Source organism: Pinus tabuliformis, chromosome 4_2, assembly GCF_031772625.1.
Source record: "Pinus tabuliformis cultivar Carrire ecotype Pingquan chromosome 4_2, CPIR1, whole genome shotgun sequence".
NCBI lineage: Eukaryota > Viridiplantae > Streptophyta > Pinopsida > Pinales > Pinaceae > Pinus > Pinus tabuliformis.
Window position 1 is genome coordinate 991,327,334 of NC_142304.1, and position 19,092 is coordinate 991,346,425.

Here is a 19,092-nt window from a genome sequence, read left to right on the forward strand (position 1 = left end):
CAGCACTCAGAGGGTGCGTCCTACTGAAAAACTCAAGAAAAACCAAAATAAAACTAATCCTAAGCTAACCCACCCAGAGACAGAATCACAGAGCCAAAACCAGAAAAATAAACCAATTTTCTCAAAGCAAAGTTCACACAAAGGAAAAGACTTTTCTCATCAATGGTATCCCCAGTGGAGTCGCCAATTTTTCACACGGAATCAGTCAAGAGTGCGAACACAACCGACCTTCCTAGAAGTCTAAGACATTCTAGTGACAAACAAAACAAACTGGAGCTATCCTTCTCTAAACATGCATTATGATATGAGAAATCAAGTGTTTCGTTCTTACCTTTATCCAAACGCTGTTGTAGAAGTCCAAGCTTTGTTGATCTGGATGAGCTCTTCCTTTTCTCCAAAACCTGCAATCACCAACAGTCAAACAATTAAATAGCACCTGATTATAACATAAAACAAAGCATATTCAACACATAGACCAAGGAGTACATGAAATAACCCATAAACAACAAGTTATTGAGAAGAATGGACCAATTTGCATTAAAGGTAATCAAAAGGAACCATTACAACCTGAGCTTTGGTGTTGTGCAAGCTCCTTCCAGGGTCCACAAGAGTCTTCCTCTACTTTGACAAAGCTCACCCACTTCCAAATAGAACAAGTAAAGATGGCAATCTCTCCTCACAAGCTTCTAAATGGAAGTCCTAATTCCTGCAGCATTTACCCTTAGAAATGTATAGCTTTCAACCTCCCTCCTTCTGGCCCAATGCCTGTATTTATAGTTCTCAAGAGGAAGTTAATCAGGTCCACCATCAATGGGATAGTCCCCTCTTTGGATGGGATCACTCCCTTATTGATGGGATAAGTTCCTCTTTGGTAGGAGTGCATGAACCATCTGGAGGCGCTCAATACACGTCGAACAACCTTCTAGAATGCTCTAGAAATGACCACAAGTAAGTTTTTGAAGATAAAACTTGCGCATTTTAACCTTTTCAGAGGGACGCACCTGCCCCTTTAGATACAGAGCGTCCTTGGACGCAGATCTCACGAACAATAGGTGCGTACCCGCAGGCAAGGTTTGAGAGAACCTGCGTACCCAGAGATAAACATATTTATAAAGACTTTCTCTCTTTCTTGGAGTTTGACATGGATAGCAGAGGCATAAGACTTGCTTAAGAGGGTAGTATGACTGTTGATAGAGCCATACCGACTGTAAATAGCCATGGTGACATTTTTTAGTGTAACATAGCCAGACCAAGATGCTTGACAACCACATGCAGAAAGTGCCATTCCTGAAGATGAAGTTGAAGTTGAAGAGTGCTCCAAATGGATGTTATGCTTCTTCATTGCTACTTCCAAGGCTTCCATATTCTTAAAGCATTTGGATTCTAAGTGGCCATCTCAATTACAAAAGTTGCAATGTCTATCAATCTTCTTCCCTTTGTTTTTATTTGTCTTATCATTTTGTTGAAATGATTTTTCATTTTGAGGCTGAGATTTCTTAGGACCCTTGTTTGGTTTAGGACTATTCCTCTTAGGATACAACTTCTTAGGATTCTTTGGATTTGGTTGTTGTTGGACGGCTAATGCTTTCTTGGAAGATTTTCCAAGATTAAGAAGACCAAGGTGTAAGAGTTTTTCTTGTTCTCTTATTAAAGAATCACAAAAAGAATCAAAGGAAGGGGACTTGTAGTCTTGTCCTTGAGAAATGAAGGCTTCTCTTGTAGAATGGAAGGTGGAAACAAACACAGAGTAGGCTGGTCCCAACTTAGTAAGAATGGAATAGATAAGGTTACTATCTTCTTTCTTAACCTTAACACCTTCCAAGAGAAGTCTAAGGGTCTTGAACTTGGACAAAAAATCTTCAATGCAAGAAAAATTATTGGGGTCCAATGTAAGCAACTCATTTTCAAGTTGATGGGCTCTAAGTTCATTTTTTATTCCAAAAACTTTAGTAATATGTTTCAATGCTTCATCAGGAGTATCAAGTTCTGCAATATGGAATCTAAGATCTGGAGAAATAGACATCCCTATCAACCCACGTGCTTGATCTTGCCTATTTTCCCATTTAGCTGCCTAATCTTCATCTTTCAGTTTGGTTTCTTGGCCTGTGGCCATTCTGTGGAGACCTTTACTTCTAAGTAAATCCATAATGTAGGACCACCACTGGAAGTAGTTGGTGCTATCAAGAATAACTTGGCATGGACTTTCAATTTTAACAGAAATTGAAGCTATAGATGCTAAAACTAAGTGTTGCAATGGAAAGATCTCGACAAATTAGGCTGTTTAAAAAAAAAACAGTTGTGAAAATGGCTTCCGGATGAAGAAGTTATGGCTTTTTGAAGAAAATTTGATGAAGTCGCCAACGAAGAGAGAGAGAGAGAGAGAGCAGGGGGTTGAAGCTTTGGGTTGCATGCTTTCTTTGAGAAAGCTCTTTTTCCCTACAAAACAAAAAACACAAAACCCAACACGGACATACAAAAAAAACGAACCTTGCGGCTCGAAGTTAGCTTTAGCCAGAAACTAAATATTTTCCTCAATGTTTCTGATTTTTTGAGATCACACTAAGGCGCACCGGAAAAGAGCATACACATGAGAAAAATCCTTCCTTTCTGTTTCTGATTTGCCCAGATCGCACAGAGTCGCGGGGCAAAGAGCATATGTAGAAATGAAAGGTATAGATCCGATAATAAAAAAAGCTAAATAAACCGAAACTAAAATAAACAGAGAGAAAATAACTGTAAACTGCATATAAACACTGTATACCTCCAGTCTTAAAAATGACGTAGCTAGGGCTACCGGAAACCTTTTCACGTGAAACGAAAGGGGTTCCTCACTAAAACAGATGATCCCAACACAACAGAGTAGTCCTCTTATCCTGAAAGCAGTTAGAAACATTAGATCTAGGAAACGGTAGTCGGATGTAGTTCTACTGGCTTCAGATTTGGATCACCAACGAACACGACCCTCAAATAGCTCTGATACCATGTAGGAATTTACAGGGTAAGTTCCTCAGACATAACACTAAAGGACACCACACACAAATAGATCACAGATCAATACACCAGTACTTTTGATGTGGTTAAAACCCTCAAAGAGGGAAATAGTCCACGGCCTGAGCCAACGCGACCACTTTAGGCAATTTATTGATAAAAGAATGAAAATTTACATAAGCTTCTCTCATAGACGGGTTAACCTACAAATGACCCTCCATGCTCTTTAAATAGAGATCATGGACCAATCGGGTGTTAAGCCACGGATCAAGTGTCGATAATACAGAGGAGAGAATGAACCGTCAGATCATTACATATCGTGACCATCAGATTGTAAATTACAAAATGTACATAGTAAGGAAACACACGTTACCTAACTCTATACTAGACCAAGTTATACTTAACTATTTCCTATGTGTCGGAATATCCTAACATCCCCCCTTAAGAACAAATTGGGATAGGATTGAAGGATTTACAAATATGACACAATAGGAGAAGGAAGGAGGCACTAGAACCTATTTGAATAGATACTCCTCACTCAAAGGAAAAAAAAATAAAAATTCCCCTGCTGCATCACTTTCTTTAGCCCTATCTTTAGGATGGAGAAAAATAGAAGGAACAGCAAGCATAGAAACAATTGTCAAGACTTCATTGACACAGCCAAGTTGTTCCCCAATTAATAACATTTTTGCAAGGGGAGGATCGAGAGGAAACTCAATGATCTTCCTTCCAAGAGTATTCAGTCTGCCCACATTATCAAGTGCACCAAGTACCCAAAGCTGATACATTGAATTGAGAATATTGTCTTGTGGAAGAGGATCCATAAAATCAAAATCCAAAAAGTTTTCAATGTTCAATGATTTGAGTAGTAAAAAAACATTTCCAAGGTTGGTACTTTGGATTTCAAGAACCATATTTGGTAGCATTACATTCTGATATGTTGTCTCAGTGTACAAACAATAGCATGTCCCAGGACCTGTCCTACCTGCTCTACCAGCATGTTGATCTATTGCAGCTCTGCTTGTAGGAAAAACCTGAAGAACATCCATACCCATTCTTGGATTGTAAACTTCCAACTTTCCATATCCAGTATGAATCACATATAATATGCCATTGACAGTAAGCGATGTCTCAGCAATATTGGTGGCTACAATACACTTGCGAGCACCATTTTCTGCTTTCTGAAATATTTTGGCTTGAAGATCTAAAGGCAGTTGAGAATAAATAGGGAGTATTGATAGTTCAGTTACTCTATTTTTTGTAGTTCCCTCTAGCTGATCCATACGTTCTACCAATGGAGTCTTGGATGTGTACGGAATGCTTGTCAGAATCCCAAGCCTGAACTTTTCAGAATTGTCCAATAGGCTCATCATGAGAAGTTCACGCTCGCAAAGAGTCATTTCAAATGGGAACTATAAGAATACACTGATAACCAAATGTTCTAAATTCTTACACTCTGCCATACTTGGTCAATATGACTTCAAACAAAGTTTGATTACTATTTTAGCCAGCAATACCTCTGTCCTCTGCAACCCTTGCTTGTTTGGCAACTGAATCTCCATGGAGAAAATGTGACACTGATACAATCTCAAGGATTGATGTGGATGTATTAACTACTGGAGTATCAGTTCAAGAATTTTTTCCTTAAGATGACACTTCATAGAAAAAGGATTATCCAATGCCTATTGCTTCAATTTAGGATAGATTGTCAATCTTCGACCTTCATCAATTATGCTACAATATTTAAAGTGTTGTTGAGTATAGTGACAAATCATTGTTGGAATACCATAGATTTGCCCATGGAATGGTCTTCAAATTGTTGATTTGAGTACTACTATATATGTTTGTTTAGGCCTCAACATTGGTCACTGATGCTTTAGGTCTATATTAAAACATGCCTCAAATGCTGCTACAGTTTTGTCCTTATACAGGACTGAAGTGCCTCCACAAAATGTCTTAGGTTTGCAATAAATTTTAGTGTCAAGAATTTTTAAAGTCAAATTGCTTTTCAAGGAGATACATTTGTGAGAATTACACAGTGAAGTTATTAAAGATGGGGCTGAATCATGCTGGAACAATATCTTTTCACACAACTTCAAATGTTCAAGAGTTCTAATATGCTTTGGAAGGAGTAAAATAGCTTCAATCATCAAAATACTTCAGACTTGTAACATGAAAGTTCTTGAACTGTCCATTGGAGTCTTTGATGTGTACGGAAATTCTTGTAAGAATCTCAAGCTGCAGGTATTGAAGAAATCATAAGTAGAAGGTAGTTTGATCCAAAAATGGAGTCATGTTGCCTGCAACTTAAAACATGCCTTAGATAAGGTCAAACTTGCTCAATTTATGTGTGCCCTAACAAAAGGGCCGAGCCATAGCACAAAAAATAATAACTCTAGACATGTGTGAGTGCCCAGTAATGCTAATTATAGCCCAGAAATACTCCTTCCTATTTAGAATTTTAGCTTCTGATAAAAAATTGTTATAGATCATGACCAACCAGATATAACTTGGAGTATTCACAAAAAAAAAAAAAATCCGTCACTTGCAAAGGATAATAAATGGCCAACGTGAACCCATAAGGAAATAAATTAAAAAAAAACATGATCCCAAATCTTCAACTTCAATGTCTTTGCACAAAAACATGAAACATAAGAAATTTCCTATATGCCATTGCAGAAATCATGAGAACGTGTCAATGAACTTCCCTTGGTGATTGGTTTGTCTTTTACTCCAGCTTGGGATTGTCCTCACTTGAGTTTTGATTCCATGTTAATTCTTAGTTATCATGTTCTTTGCTCAGGTTAGTTACTTCATTAGCCCATAATTAACTCCATTAATCCATTAGCAATCACATCAATTATTAACTTATGACAGTAACTGATGAAAGAACATTCAACATAAATATAGAAGACAAGACAAGCCAAGACAGGAGAAATAAACTTTGGCTTTGCCAAATGGTAAAGGTTAGAAATTAGATAATCATTTAATACTTTTTCAAAACAATCTACATTGAGGATATTGTAAAATCTATAAATAGGGGGAGTAAATGACTACGTGAGACAGATCTTAAGGTGCAAGAATGATCACATATTGATGACACTTACATTGTTGATAAAACTATATACGAATGTATGATATAGCATTTATGAATGCATCTATGAGTGTTGTTGTGTTGATGTGTATGTTGGTGACAATATATCTCTGAGTTGTGCTTTGCTCTGTCTTGCTTACATGGATTCCTTGAAAGATAAATAGATTGGTGAACATAAGTAAATAATCTGAACTGTAATAAAAATCTGATATGAATCTTCTATTAATTGGGGTTCTAACACCAATGATTTGATCCAACCCAAAATTTTGCTATTATAACTTAAATTTGAAGTCCAAAAATTCCAGAACTACATCTGAAATCTAAAAAATAAATCAGACCAAAAATCAGAAACTAAGAAGACCCTAACTGTAGCAAAAACTCGAATAATTACAAAATAATAAAAAAGATATGAAGACAAGAAACGAGAAAAATACTAGTGATTTCAACCAGAACTGGATACTGACTTTGAAGAATAAATGTAAATGCTAACAAGAAGTAGTTTGTAGCTGACTAACCCGGAAAATAAATACGATACAAAGGAATTCTTCTAAGAAGGTATGGATTCCAACTCAGGTCAAATCAACAACAATATGGATGTTTCCTACCCCAAATAGTCTCTTCCAAAATCCATGCAATAACACGCTTCACAAAAATCTTCATCAAGGTATGGATGCCAACTAAGGACCAAGGCTGTATGGATACTGCCCTTGCCCCAAATGGTCTCTTTCAGACCTCCTGCATAAAAATCTTCTACTTCAATGTCTAATGGTAATTTTATAGTTAGTCTTCCCACTTTTTGTAGAAAAGAGAAGTTGCAAAATTTTATTAGTGACACTTATGAGTGAAAGTTGTAACCGAATATGCATGGAATTACAAAGGATTTTATGATGAGAGGGACATAATTTTTAGATTCTCGGGGTACTTTGAAAATGTTTACACCATGTTTGGGCCTTTATTAGTGACACTTATGAGTGAAAGTTGTAACCGAATATGCATGGAATTACAAAGGATTTTATGATGAGAGGGACATAATTTTTAGATTCTCGGGGTACTTTGAAAATGTTTACACCATGTTTGGGCCTTGGTGGTGCTTTGTGAGATGTGGGGTGCATGGTATATGGTTGGACCATTCTCTTTCATGGTGGACTTGGACATTGGAGGTGGTTTACTATTTTCTGCTAGACCTTGTTTGGATGTTTGAAAGACATTCTTCCTCGAAGTTTCAGATAAGTATGGAGCTTGGTGACTTCATGTTGTTGATGCATGAAGGCATTTTATGTGCTTGGAGTAGAGTTGGTTATTTTAGAGGAGGTTATTGAGCCCTAGATAGCACGAGATTGCTTGGTTGCTTGCTTGGAGGTTTACAATTGACATGTGGATTCTTGGGTTGAGGGAGTGGATATGTAGGTGTGGGAGTCCTTAAGGTGACACATGACTTTTGATATGTATTTTCCTTAAGGAGACACATAACCATGGAGATGCATTGGAGCTTTGAACCTTTGGAGGATTGTTGGACCTTGGGGAGTAGTGCTCATGCCATGGAGGTCTTGCTTGTTAATCATTGTCACCTTTGACCGTCACACATCACTTAGAGTAAAGTGCTTCACATGGGCGGACCTACTTGTGTCTTGCAAGTTTTCTTGTAGTGGACTAGGAACACTTGTTATTGTAAAGCCCTTTACCTCTCATATAAATAGACGAAGGAGTGAGTTGTTATTATAGTCGATCATGAACTTGTGCATATTCCTTTTCATACTTGGGTTAGAGATGTAAGAGCAGTGCTACTTTATCTCTCTCTCTCTCTTGTTCAATCTTCTTTGTTCTTTATGTGTTTTTGTCTTAAGGTGCTAGTGTTTCTTGGAGCATTCACCTGAAAACTTCATATATATAAAGAAGAAATGAAATATGTGGGGTGCATGGTGTATGGTTGGACCATGCTCTTCCATGATGGACTTGGACATTGGAGGTGGTTTACTATTTGTTGCTAGACCTTGTTTGGATGTTTGAAAGACATTCTTCCTCGAAGTGTTGGATAAGTATGGAGCTTGGTGACTTTATGTTGTTGATGCATGAAGGGAGTTTATGTGCTTGGAGTAGAGTTGGGTATTTCAAAGGAGGTTATTGAGCCCTAGATAGCACGGGGTTGCTTGGTTGCTTGCATCGATGCTTACACTTGACACGTGGACTCTTGGGTTGAGGGATTGGATATATAGGTATGGGAGTCCTTAAGGAGACACATGACCCTCAATATGCATTGTCCTTAAGGAGGCACACGACCATGGAGATGCCTTGGAGCTTTAGACCTTTGGAGGATTGTTGGACCTTGGGGAGTAGTGCTCATGCTATGGAGGCCTTGCTTGTTAATCATTTTCACCTTTGAGCCTCACACATGTCACTTAGAGTAGATTGCTTCACATGGGTGGACCTACTTGTGTCTTGCAAGTTTGCTTGTAGTGGACTAGATCCACTTGTTATTGTAAAGCCATTTTACTGCTCATATAAATAGAGGAACGAGTCAATTGTTATTATAGTCGATCATGCACTTGTCATATTCCTTTTCATGCTTGGGTTAGAGATTGTCACGTGGAAAGAGTCGTTAGTGCGGACACAACTGACCTTCCTAGAAGCCTAAGACTTTCTAATGACAAACAAGACAAATAAGAGCAATCCTTCCCTAAATATGCTTTTACAATATGAGAAATCAAGTGTTTAGATCCTACCTGTAATCCAACGTTGTTGTAGTAGTCCAGCTTCGTTGATCCAGATGAGCTCCTCCTTCCCTTCAAAACCTGCATTCACTAACAATCAAACGATTAAATAGCACCTGAATATCACATAAAATAAAACATATTTAACATATAGACCAAGGAGTATATGAAACAACTCATAAATAACAAATTGTTGAGAAGAATGGACTAATTTGTATTAAAACCTAACAAAAGGAACCATTACAACCTGAGCCTTGGTGTTGTACAAGCTCCTCCCAGGGTCCACAAGAGTTCTCCCTTACTCTGATCAGCTCACCCACCTCCTAATGGAAACAAGCAAAGATGGTAATCTCTCCTCACAAGCTTCTATAAGGAAGTCCTAGTTCCAGCAGCATCTACCCTTAGGAATGTTCAGCTTTCAACCTCCCCTCCCTTTGGCCCAATGCCTGTATTTATAGTGCTCTAGAGGAAGTTATTCAGGTCCACCATCAATGGGATAAGCCCCTCTTTGGATGGGATAGCTACCCTCTTGATGGGATAAGTTCCTCTTAGGTAGGGATACATGAACCATCTGGAGGCGCTTCATACACGTCAAACAAGCTTCTAGAAGAGTCTAGAAATGACCACATGTAACTTTTTTAGAGTGAAACTTGCGCCTTTTGACCTTTACAGGAGTACGCACCCACCCCTTTACATACAGAGCGTACAAGTACGCAGGTATTGTGAACTTGGGTTGCGTACAAGCAGGTAAGGCTAAGAGAAATTGCGTAGCAGAGATAATTGACTTTTAATGACTTTTCTCTCTTTCTTGAAGTTTGACATGAAGAGCAGAGGCATGAGACTTGCCACGGAGGATAGTATGACAGTGGATGGAGCCATACTAACTGCAAATAGTCATGGTGACATTTTTTAGTGTAACAGATTGCCCCTTAAAGTGCGAAGCCTGTAGTAGATTAGGGTTTTTATGATCTAGGAAGGGTGAAGTACTTTATCATTTCAAGGAGTATCTTGCAGAGGACCTGGTCAGAACCTGCAAATATTCAACACAAAATACATATATAAGATGCTATCATCGCTGAGGTAGGCATTCCCATACTCAGATTGAAAATTTTAACTAACAATCTAACTATTGCTTTGATACAAGAATGATTTTGCAGTACATCACAATTGTAGACTTTTGTAGACACAGTATGGACGCAGCCATCTGTTTATGATTAGTCTACTATATAATGAATACAAAACTCCTCGCAGCCTGGATGGTGGAAACTAGATCCAGGGTCTTCATTTCTACTTCCCGAATTGGTACGATTCTATCCATGCGAATAAATGAGTTGATGTCGAGCATGGTAGAAACCACTTGATTACCGGTCAATGATGTAAACCATTAACAAGTGTGAGAGAGACCACCAGTAATGTCAATGGTTCTCAGAGTACCTAGTACAATCCATGAAATGTGAATGAATGAGTTGATGTCGAACACATCACGGAACCCTTTGATCGAAAGTCAATGATGTAAACCGTCGTCAAAGGTGAGAAACCTGCCATTGATGTATGCAGACTTCAAGGTACTGACGATTTCTAAGTCATCTTTCTAGATAATGTGCTGATGTCGATAGAAAGCGACCCATTGCAGGCAAGCCCACAACACGAAATCATTGTTCAAGTTGAATAAATGTTGCTGTAAGGACTGACTCAGGGATGGTCAAATGGATGACAAGTATTTTTCATATGAATGGTTTATTTGCAGATACCTCTTGAACACATAACGACATAACAGATGGCTTGGTGACGATTGACCCAAAGTTAATACCCGGAAACGGTTGAAGACTTTCAAAGTGGTTTGATCAAATTTAAGGCAAAGGATTTCCCAACCCCGGTGAATGAAAATTGTCGTGTTCAAGAGTGGTGATAAGGTTCTTCTGTAACAAAGGATGAAAAATAGGTTCATTCTTCTCTCTTTTCCCCCACCATTTCTGGCAAGTACCTCTTTATTTTTTACAAGCTTGATGAGGATAACATATGATTGATTATAAGCTCATCCTTCGGATGAGTCCAACTTAGTTTAGATTCGGACCCTAAGAAGGAGTGGTCCGTTCCTGTTTGTAATCGAACAGGTCCTTTACTGTGAAATTTCAATGAGTCCAGTATAGGAGAAACTCGGCGTTTTTCAATTTTAGAGAGTCTGAAAAAACTAAAGAAGACTCCAAGGTGAACTTTTTCGTAAATTTGTGTCTCCCAAGACCAAAAAAGTATAAAATAATACCTGAGAGAATCGCTTGATCTTGCGACCAAGGAGTACTTTCATGATTAATGCCTTTGACCTGAAAAGTAAAAAGCGACCAGAGGCATGTCGTTTTATTTCCAGTATCGAATTTGAAACGACAAAAATCCGGCAATCTTTTCGTGTTTTTACGGTCAGAAAAGGGCTGTAAGAGGACCGTCTTTTAATTCCATTTTAACGAGTGTAAAAGAAACGCTCGGCAATCTTTTCATATTTTAGGAGTCATAAAAGGGCTTAAAAGATGACTCGGATTTCTTGGTTCGTGAAAAATGATGATTTTACCCCAAAACCCCTTTGTCCTGCACAGAATCAACACATTACTCATACCTGTTTAAGATGGGCAAAAATACATTGAAAAATATCCTTTCATGGTGAAAAATAAACAAATTTAGCATTCATTTATCCAAAAAACCTATAAAAAGACTTTTTACCATGTCATTTTTACCATTTTACTGTTGAGGTTGAGAAAAGGGCTTTTGACAAGAAACTTCCCGTGGACTTTGCGGAGAATCCGACCGTCAGAATCGAGCGCCGTCTCTTTCAGGTATTTCACAACATCCTCCTCTTCAATTTCATCCGTTTAGAATTTCATTTCAAGTCTTAGTTTGATTTTTTGGAGGGTTTGGGGTTTTAGAGTACGCTTTTCGGGGGACGCAGGTGCCCCATGGGCGACCTGCGTACCCCGACTTTTTCGTATATGGGAAAAAGGTCGGAGTATGCAGCCCACCTTCAGAACAGCTGCGGCGCGCCGCTCTATGTTCTGAACGCGGGGTGCGTACTCCGCGCAAAGCAGATTTTCAAACCCCAAACACAAAAATCAACCATTAAAATTTTATTTTACGAATTCTAATTAATGTTTTTTGGTGTGTAGATTGCCCACCATGCTAGATTGGGCGTGAAAGAGAACACGAAGATGTCGATTTGGCCGCAATAGGTCATCAACCTTCCATTGATGCTTTAAAGGCATGCGGTCTCTACAAGTACTGGGCCATACCTGGCATGAGGGCCTAGGTGCCATTCTTAGAGTGGCTGGTTGAAAGGTGGAACATTCAGGATCAATGTTTTTACATCGGAGAACACCAGCTCGAGATAGAGTCCTCCGACATATACTTTCTCACTGGCTTGCCTAACAGGGGCGAGCAACTCTCTCTATTCGGGACTAGGCCGGGTGGCCAATCCCTTGCTAGTCTCTGGCTAGAGTGGTGCAACAATCAAAACCAGGAGAAGGGGATAGAAATCAAATACATATCCCGACCTGAACTTATGGTAATTGCCTTTACAGTTACCAGACTTTGCGGTGCTGCCGCTTTGCACATAACCACTGGTTCCCAAATGCGGATGGCTATAGATTGCTTCCGAGGCACCATTTTCAACTGGTGCGATGCTGTGTTGGCCAATATGAAGGGACAACTAACCAGGACAAAGAACGGACAACTGAAGACCTTTGGATATGGGCCTTTAGTTGTGAGCTTTGCCCTAGAGAGAGTTCCAATGCTGATCCCCCAGCATCTTACAGTTCCAGTTGGGGCTCCTCGGGAGCCTAAGTTGACGAGATGGGTTGCGGTAATGGCCCGACATCCTGATGAGGGAGCAACAGTTGTTCGATTTCCTGATGGTTACTTTCACTGGCTGGAGGGCCAGGTCTTTGCGATTAAGGATTTTCCTTATGCCGGAATGGATTTTCGCAATGATCCGGACATGGCTCTTCCACAGGGAGAACAATGGGACGACAGAGGTATTTCATTTTTCACAATTTTTTTAAAATTATCTATTTTTTTTTGTTTTTTATATATCGTCTCAAAACTGACATCACAAATTTTCAAAATGCAGATGTAGGTCCACGGCGTCTGGCCAATCTCCGGGCTTTTGAGAGAAGAGTACCAGCTGTAACAGCATCGACCCCACAGGATGCGGCCGTAGAGACCTTAGCCGAGCTGGAACAGGATCTAGAGCGTCTGACGACGGGTATACCAGAGACCACTATAGATGACATTCCTATCCGACTTCAGCGCTAAGTGGTCGCAGTCCCAGGACCTTTTAGGAGGTTCCTGTGTAGGGTAGCGCGGGCAGTGGTCTCGTATAGAGAGCACCACTAGTGATTGGCTAGTCACTTTTGTAGACACATGCGACATTTTTGGTTTTTTGTACTTATCATTTTTGCCGATCATAAGGTGTTTTTCAACCTATGATCGAAGACGATGTATATTTTTGACACACTCCTATCTATATATATCATTATTACCGGCTTATTTTGTTAAACATGTATGATGAAATGTTTATAAATTTACATTTATGATTGTTACAAATGTCTATTTAACATTCGAGACGCCATTGCATCTGCTAATGTATTTAAAGACCTTGGAATATGTTGATATTCCATGTAATCAAATTCACGTTCCAAGAGACGCACCCTCAAAAACAATCTTAATAACACCGGATTTCTAATGGCATAGACTCTATTAAGCTGTAATACAACGAGTTCAGAATCTAACCTCACTATCAAACTCCGAATCCCAAATGAAATAGATTCAGATAAAAGTTCAATCACTGCATTGTATTCTGCAATGTTGTTTGTTGTTTGACCGAGGCTCACCCATGCATAGAAACTAACTCGTCAGAGGGCGAATAGATAACCCAAGCTGCGGAAGAGATATTCCGTGTACTACGACAAGCACCATCAACAAATCCAATGTACGTTTGGAGAGGCGTCGACATCTGCAATATCAAGAGTAAAACCAAGATAAGCCAGAATAACGACAAAAAACACACTCTCTAAGCTAAGCACACTGTCTAAACTAAGCAAACATACCAGCTAGAAAGAAAGAGTAACCTAACTAAAACTAACTGAATCTCCATACCCACCATTTAAGCATAATACCTCTTTAGGTAAAGTCCATTTCTGGGCTTACCCAAAGAGTCCCCATCAAAATCTACCAGCTCATAGACCCCTTTTGCTAGCTTTCGCTTGACAATGTAGGGCCCATGCCACATGGGAACGAATTTTCCAGCACCTAATTTATCGTTAGCTTGATCATATAATAGCACTAGGTCTCCTTCCGAAAAATTACGAGGGGTGACGTTACGATCATACTGAGCTTTCATCCTTTTTGCGTGAGTCTCGATTGCCAAAGCAGCATCACGTCGAGTCTCATCTAATTTAGCTAAGTATAACAGATGCTTCTCCTCTTCGGAAGTAGCTGGGAGTAATTCGATAGCCATTTGAAGTGATGGGATTTCGCATTCAATGGGAAACACTGCTTCCAAACCATAAACTAGTTGGAAAGGAGTGAACCCTATTGATGTTTTTACAGAGGTTCGGTATGCCCAAAGCGCTGAAAATAACATGTTATGCCAATTCGACCGATGAATACCAATGATTCGTCGGATCATGATAACTAGAACTTTGTTGATGGATTCAACCAAACCGTTTGCTTGAGGATAATAAGGAGTAGAACTATCATGACGTAAACCAAGCTGGCTTGTAAGTTCTGTCATCATAATGTTTCGAAAATGGCGCCCATGGTCAGTGATTATCGCTTGTGGGACACCAAACCTAGTAATAATATGATTGAATATGAAAATCGCTACTGTCTTGCCGCTTGCCTCGAATGTAGGCATCGCCTTGGCCCACTTAGTAAAATAATCAACCGTAAGGATGATATACGCATGCCCCCTGGCCGAGTGAGGGTTACATGTAATAAAATCGATACCCCGTTTAGCAAAAGGACCAACGACAATTATAGGGTGGAGAAACAACAAATCCTAGCAATCGTCCCACTTCTATGCAGAAGACACATTTGTGTGGGTTCAACCGAATTCGATAATGCCGACACCTCATAAAAATAGCGCGTAAGTGGATAAGGTGATCAGCTCGATGTAAAGAATGAGCAGGCAAATCATCGAGATACGGTTGCACAATGTGCTTGATGTCGTGAAACGCGTGAGACATTGCCCGTTGGAAAGTGGCTCCGGCATTCTTAAGTCCAAAAGGTAATTTGCAGTAAGAAAATGTCCCCCAAGGACAAATGAAAGCCGTTTTTGGTTGATCGGCAGGTAGAATATTGATTTGGTTGTAACCCGAAAAACCGTCCATAAAGGAAAATATTTGCCGACACAATCATCAATTATTTGATCGATATAGGGCGTGGGATAGTTGTCTTTTGGACAAGCACGATTTATATCCCTATAGTCGATACATATTCTTATTGTTCCTTGTTTCTTGTTAACCGGAACAATATTTGATACCCAATCCGTTAACGGGATCGGATAAATGAAACCTGCTTTCAACAACTTCTCGACTTCTGCTTTAATCGCAGCCGCTTTCCTAGGGTGTATCTGACGCAGACGTTGCCGAACGGGTTTAGCATCTGGGTAGGTCTTGATTTCATGAACAACAATGGAGGGATCAATTCCTGGCATTTCCTCATAGGACCAGGCAAACACGTCGCGAAATTCTTGAAATAGGACCTTGTATGTTTGAATTTCGTTATCTGTACACGAGGCACCTATATGAATGTTTTCAATAACTCCGGTTTTGACTAAAATTTCAATGGCAATAGTTTGGGAAATGTTTCCCAAATTCAACTCTGAATCAGGATGTTTCATGGGATTCTGAGCGTCCTTGACATATTCAGCTGTAAAAATTGATGAAAAATCATTTTCAAAGTCATCACCCTCAGGTAAAAATGAAGATCTATGATGAAGATCTTCCCATGGTAGATCGTTTACAGCTAGGATTTCGCGAAGTTGTTCGTCAGATGACACGAATTCAGGAAATGTTATCCGTTCTGAGGTTGATGTGAAAAGTGATTTCTCACGGACCACATTCATTTGGTCAATTTGGGTTGAACGTGAGTCGGTAAAAGACTGCACGGATTCATAAGAAATCTCATATGGACTCAAAGGCATTGTATTACCGAATGAGTCTATCTCAGATTCAGATGGGACAATCCAAGGATCATCGTAAATAATAGTGTCTGAAGTAATCATATGAATGGATGCGAATGAAGGGTCTGCATTGATCGAAGGAAAAGGAAAAGTTCCCAGTAAACCAAAATCTTTAACTAATCCTACACCAACATCGTTGTAAGGGATAGTCGTTTTACCGACATGCTGGATACTCTCTGAAGAGGCTGGGTCAGATGAAAAGTAAGCCAGTTGGTCTATTGTTATGATCTTACCATTATGTGGAAACTTTATAACTCTGAAGACCGATGACACGACCACTGTCATAGCGTAAGACCAACTGCGACCCAAAAGAAGGTTGTAGTCTAGAGGGGCATCAACCACCTCCACATCCAGACTAACGATTTTTCCTTCAACCCCTATAGGCAGATCCTGTAGAATGCCAAACGGATGGAACCCATGGCCATCAAAGGCCTTAAGAATCGTCGGGGATTGGTTCATTGAAGGAGAACCAAGTGATCTCCAACACTGAATCGACATAATACACGTAGAAGCTCCTTCATCAATTACAGTCCGATGAATAGGCCTGTTTTTGACTATCACTGGAATCTGGAAAGCCATCTGATGAGGGAGACGCGGTGTACTATTTTCTAGATCAAAGATTATCAGGTTCGGGTCCTGAATATCAACAGCTCCTATAGGCGACAAGAGTAATTTTCGTTGTGCTGGGCATGATTGCAGCACTTCCAAAGCCGACATTGCTGAGGGTGAAACAGCTAAATCCTCAATAATGTTATAATTCTGAACTTCTCTCGCATGTGGATTGAAAGCAGACTTTCGAAGTATACCCTTGGCGGGCGGTTTAATTACCAAGTCCAGGTTAGGTTTCTCGATCTGTAGTGGATTGGAACCGGGAGCTGAGGTTGATGGATTAGAATGAGAAGATTCTGCTTCTTTACCATCAACAGGATTCTTACTACCATAATCTTGCGATCGAGTCGCAATCCGTACATGAGACATCATCAATATGGGTTCTTCACTGGCACTCGAGGAAGAACCTATCATTTTACTCTCCTGCTTTGGAAATGGATCTTTCAAAACAACAGGAGTTGGGGAACCTTTAACGATTTTCACAACCTCCGCCCGATGAGGGCAATCTCTTGTGAAATGATCTTCTTCACAAATTAAACAAGGATAGCGAGGTTTGCGCTTTTCGTCGTTAGATTCCGACTTCTCTTTTTTCTCCTTTGGAGCCTTGTCTGCTTTATCCTTCTTCTTACCTTTCTTCTTACCATCGTTTTTTGATTTAGCCGTAGATGACTCTACAGCGTGAATGTCGGCGGTAATTTCAGGAGAAGATTCTCCTGTCGGGGAGTCCGGTAAGGTTATTATTGGAGAAGAATTCTTTGAGGATTTCTTCTTACTTTTAGTATTCACCGTACCAATCATGCCATCAGCAGCATGGGACCCCGAAGGAGCAGTAGCGATTTGATTCGACTTAGGAAGATCTGGGATCTTCTCATGCAATGTACCCGACTGAGTGTAAACTAAGTCAAGGTACTGGGCTTGAGAAATGACTTGCTCCTTAGTAACTACTCCGGCCTTAGCTACATCTTCAGTAATCTTCGGTAATAATGATTTTACAAACCATTCAGCTAAGATTTGGTCCGGGATAAAAACTTTCACTAAACATCGTCGACGTCTCCATTCATGAATATGATCGGAAATATAAGTGGATGTCAATTGTTTTAATGAAGTTAATAACTCAGTACCATTGTCGTATCTGACCGGCAACTGAAAATGAGTTAGGAATGAGGTAGCTAACTGGCTGAAATTGTAAAAAGAGGCCCGTGGTAACTCAATGTACCACTTGGCCGCAAGACCAATGAGCGTATGCTGGAAAAGACGTAAGCGGATCGAATCATCCGAGATAGAATTTGAAGCACACCAGAGGTGGTAAGTCATCACGTGATTGGACGGATCCTCTCCAGACTTACCTTCGGACTTGGGTATATCACTGGGCAACTTATTTGGCATTGGTGGCCAGAACGGAAGATATTGAATAGGATCGTTCGTTAGGTGCGTCAAGTCGGGTAAATCCAAAGTTGCGATAAATGGTAATTGCCGGTTAGGATCTATAAAACTCTGGGTCACAATACCAGTTCCAGGAGGAGGATATCCAGGATAACTAGGAACAGGAATCGCATTCAGGATATTATAGCCTCCTGGAAAACCAAGATTAACTGGACCGTACTGGGGTTGCTGAGGTTGTTGATAAGTGTACCCAGGATACGGTTGATACTGGTAAACCGGTTGTTGGACAGCAGGACCGAGTTGGTACTGTCCCTGGTACTGTTGGTAGGTAAATTGAGGTTGACTCGTTACAACAGTACTTAAACCAGGCTGCCCTACAGGCATCTGGACCGTGGTTTGAATCGTAGATCCGGACAACGGTAAAGATGTCTGAGGAGTGGTTGCAGAGACAGTAGAAACCGGAGTTGTCGATACTCCAGAAGTAAGTGTGGTAGATGTTGTGGTAGTTGCAGCAGTCGTTTGAGATGGAGTACTAGGTGCAATTGGCGGCTGAGTAACTACCGAAGTTACAGAAGTTTCAACATTTGACTGGACAGGTTGCGTTTGCTGGGGTGAACCAGAAACTACGGGTTGTTCAGTTTGAGGTAACAACTGTATACTTGGCTGCAATGCCTGTTGACCTTATGATGGATCCCACACTATCATTCCGGGGTATTGCCCCGTAACAGGTTGAGGATACTGAGATCCATAACCGGATTGAGGATAGGATTGATAACTGAAAGGCACAGTTCCCATACCTTGAACATATGGCTGACCTTGAGGTGGTTGATAACCTTGACTCGAGTATTGACCTTGAGGTTGATAACCTTGGGGTAAATACCAATACTGGGGTTGACCTTGACCTTGAGGTTGATACCCGTGAGGTTGATACCCTTGGGGTTGATACCCTTGAGGTAAATATTGATACTGAGGTTGCCCCTGGGGTACATATTGAGGCTGGGGTTGACCTTGAGGCATGTATTGTACTATGGGTACATACTGGCCTTGAGGTTGCCCCCCAGGCGTTAATTGAGGCTGCCCCC

General features: G+C 40.3%; 1 pseudogene; it reads right to left on the reverse strand.

The window, feature by feature from the left end:
* Positions 1-3,503: 3,503 nt before the first annotated feature.
* Positions 3,504-4,388, reverse strand: LOC149172992 (pre-mRNA-splicing factor ATP-dependent RNA helicase DEAH7 pseudogene; annotated as a pseudogene).
* Between the last annotated feature and the right edge of the window lie 14,704 nt (positions 4,389-19,092).